Genomic DNA, 3,537 nt, shown 5'->3' on the forward strand with positions numbered 1-3,537 from the left:
GGAGGTGAGGAGGAGGAGAGGGAGGAGAGGAGGAGAGGAGGAGGAGAGGAGGGAGGAGGTGAGGAGGAGGAGAGGAGGAGGAGGAGGAGGAGGGAGGAGGAGGAGAGGAGATGAGGAGGAGAGGGGAGGAGGAGGAGAGGAGGAGGAGGAGAGGAGAGGAGAGGAGGAGTTGAGGAGGCGAGGAGGCGAGGAGGAGAGGAGGTGAGGAGGTGAGGAGGAGGAGGAGGGGGGAGGAGAGGAGGGGGAGAGGAGGAGGAGGGGGAGAGGACGAGAGGAGGAGAGCAGGAGGAGAGGAGGAGGAGGAGGAGGAGAGGAGGAGAGGAGGTGAGGAGGTGAGGAGGAGAGGAGGAGAGGAGGAGAGGAGGTGAGGAGGCGAGGAGGAGAGGAGGTGACTTACTTCCAGTCTCTCGTAAACCAGGAGGAGAATCTTTTTGTTCGTTCTTTCTCAAAAGTTCCCAAAACAAAGACACAACGTAGTGTGTGTGTGTGTGTGTGTGTGTGTGTGTGTGTGTGTGTGTGTGTGTGTGTGAGTGTGTGTGTGTGTGTGTGTGTGTCTATGTGTGTACATGTTCTCCTCCGCGGCTCTGAGGAGCGTCTGCTGCTCGCAGCCCGAGGAGGTCAGAGGGAAGGGAGGGGGAGGAGCCACGGGCCGGGGGGAGGGGCTTCATCACGGGGAGGAGCCACGGGCTGGGGAGGGGCTTAATCACGGAGGACTCAGAGGGTCTCATGTGGACCTGGAGGACTGTGTTCACATGAAAGGCCAACCCTGCACTTCCTAGATGTTCAGTTAGCGTCACGCTGACCCCGGGGGTCTTGATCTCCCCTCTGGGGGTCCTGACCTCCCCTCTGGGGGTCTTGACCTCCCCTCTGAGGGTCCTGGCCTCCCCTCTGGGGGTCTTGATCTCCCCTCTGGGGGTCCTGGCCTCCCCTCTGGGGGTCTTGATCTCCCCTCTGGGGGTCTTGACCTCCCCTCTGGGGGTCCTGGCCTCCCCTCTGGGGGTCTTGACCTCCCCTCTGGGGGTCCTGGCCTCCCCTCTGGGGGTCTTGATCTCCCCTCTGGGGGTCCTGGCCCTCTGGGGTCTTGACCTCCCTCTGGGGGTCTTGATCTCCCCTCTGAGGGTCCTGGCCTCCCTCTGGGGTCTTGATCTCCCTCTGGGGTCTTGACCTCCCTCTGGGGTCTTGACCTCCCCTCTGAGGGTCCTGGCCTCCCCTCTGGGGGTCTTGATCTCCCCTCTGGGGGTCTTGACCTCCCCTCTGGGGGTCCTGGCCTTCCCTCTGGGGGTCTTGGCCTCCCCTCTGGGGGTCCTGGCCTCCCCTCTGGGGGTCTTGATCTCCCCTCTGGGGGTCCTGGCCTCCCCTCTGGGGGTCTTGATCTCCCCTGTGGGGGTCCTGATCTCCCCTCTGGGGGTCCTGGCCTCCCCTCTGGGGGTCTTGACCTCCCCTCTGGGGGTCCTGATCTCCCCTCTGGGGGTCTTGACCTCCCCTCTGGGGGTCTTGATCTCCCCTCTGGGGGTCCTGGTCTCCCCTCTGGGGGTCTTGACCTCCCCTCTGGGGGTCCTGGCCTCCCCTCTGGGGGTCTTGATCTCCCCTCTGGGGGTCTTGACCTCCCCTCTGGGGGTCCTGGCCTCCCCTCTGGGGGTCTTGATCTCCCCTCTGGGGGTCCTCCTCTGGGGATCTCTCCCTCTGGGGTCCTGGCCTCCCTCTGGGGTCTTGACCTCCTCTGGGGTCCTGGCCTCTCCTCTGGGGTCTTGACCTCTGGGGGTCCTGACCTCCCCTCTGGGGGTCTTGGCCTCTCCTCTGGGGGTCTTGACCTCCCCTCTGGGGGTCCTGGCCTCCCCTCTGGGGGTCTTGATCTCCCCTCTGGGGGTCCTGGCCTCCCCTCTGGGGGTCTTGACCTCCCCTCTGGGGGTCCTGGCCTCCCCTCTGGGGGTCTTGACCTCCCCTCTGGGGGTCTTGGCCTCTCCTCTGGGGGTCTTGACCTCCTCTGGGGTCTTGGCCTCCTGGGGTCCTGGCTCCCTCTGGGGTCTTGACCTCCCTCTGGGGGTCTGATCTCCTCTGGGGTCTTGGCCTCCCCTCTGGGGGTCTTGATCTCCCCTCTGGGGGTCTTGACCTCCCCTCTGGGGGTCCTGGCCTCCCCTCTGGGGGTCTTGATCTCCCCTCTGGGGGTCTTGACCTCCCCTCTGGGGGTCCTGATCTCCCCTCTGGGGGTCTTGGCCTCTCCTCTGGGGGTCTTGACCTCCCCTCTGGGGGTCTTGGCCTCCCCTCTGGGGGTCTTGATCTCCCCTCTGGGGGTCTTGATCTCCCCTCTGGGGGTCTTGGCCTCCCCTCTGGGGGTCTTGGCCTCTCCTCTGGGGGTCTTGGCCTCCCCTCTGGGGGTCCTGGCCCTCTGGGGTCTTGACCTCCTCTGGGGTCTTGGCCTCCTCTGGGGGTCTTGACCCCTCTGGGGTCTTGACCTCCCCTCTGGGGTCTTGACCTCCTCTGGGGTCTTGGCCTCCTCTGGGGGTCTTGACCTCCTCTGGGGTCCTGGCCTCCTCTGGGGTCTTGATCTCCTCTGGGGTCTTGACCTCCTCTGGGGGTCCTGGCCTCCTCTGGGGTCTTGACTCCCCTCTGGGGTCTTGACCTCCCTCTGGGGTCCTGGCCTCCCTCTGGGGTCTTGACCTCCTCTGGGGTCCTGACCTCCTCTGGGGGTCTTGGCCTCCTCTGGGGTCTTGACCCTCTGGGGTCCTGATCTCCTCTGGGGGTCTTGACCTCCCCTCTGGGGGTCTTGACCTCCCCTCTGGGGGTCCTGGCCTCCCCTCTGGGGGTCTTGATCTCCCCTCTGGGGGTCTTGACCTCCCCTCTGGGGGTCCTGGCCTCCCCTCTGGGGGTCTTGACCTCTCCTCTGGGGTCCTGGCCTCCCTGGGGTCTTGATCTCCTCTGGGGGGCCTCCCTCTGGGGTCTTGGCCCCTGGGGGTCTTGGCCTCCCCTCTGGGGGTCTTGACCTCCCCTCTGGGGGTCCTGGTCTCCCCTCTGGGGGTCTTGGCCTCTCCTCTGGGGGTCTTGACCTCCCCTCTGGGGGTCCTGGCCTCCCCTCTGGGGGTCTTGATCTCCCCTCTGGGGGTCCTGGCCTCCCCTCTGGGGGTCTTGATCTCCCCTGTGGGGGTCCTGATCTCCCCTCTGGGGGTCTTGGCCTCCCCTCTGGGGGTCCTGGCCTCCCCTCTGGGGGTCTTGATCTCCCCTCTGGGGGTCTTGACCTCCCCTCTGGGGGTCCTGACCTCCCCTCTGGGGGTCTTGACCTCCCCTCTGGGGGTCTTGGCCTCCCCTCTGTCCCCTCTGGGGGTCTTGACCTCCCCTCTGGGGGTCCTGGTCTCCCCTCTGGGGGTCTTGATCTCCCCTCTGGGGGTCTTGGCCTCCCCTCTGGGGGTCTTGGCCTCCCCCAGACAGAGTCCTGGTTCTGAGGTCTTGATGAAGACCAGCAGAACAATGGAGGCTCTGTTGGGCGATGATGCAACACCTTCAACAGAAGCTTTGTCCCCGTCCAGGCCCCGGGCCCCCAGG

The 3,537-nt window shown here is 65.7% G+C and overlaps 1 protein-coding gene across 1 annotated transcript in view; it reads right to left on the minus strand.

Moving 5' to 3' along the window:
• The window catches only part of pthlha (parathyroid hormone-like hormone a), a 15,445-nt gene extending 14,964 nt beyond the window's left edge, over positions 1–481 (minus strand). Inside the window, exon 1 of the mRNA XM_056424485.1 lies at positions 398–481. The gene's annotated coding sequence lies outside the window, so the exon portion shown is untranslated. The remainder of the gene's footprint in view (positions 1–397) is intronic.
• Positions 482–3,537: the final 3,056 nt, after the last annotated feature.

Source organism: Pseudoliparis swirei, chromosome 10 (assembly GCF_029220125.1).
Source record: "Pseudoliparis swirei isolate HS2019 ecotype Mariana Trench chromosome 10, NWPU_hadal_v1, whole genome shotgun sequence".
Classification (NCBI taxonomy): Eukaryota; Metazoa; Chordata; class Actinopteri; order Perciformes; family Liparidae; genus Pseudoliparis; species Pseudoliparis swirei.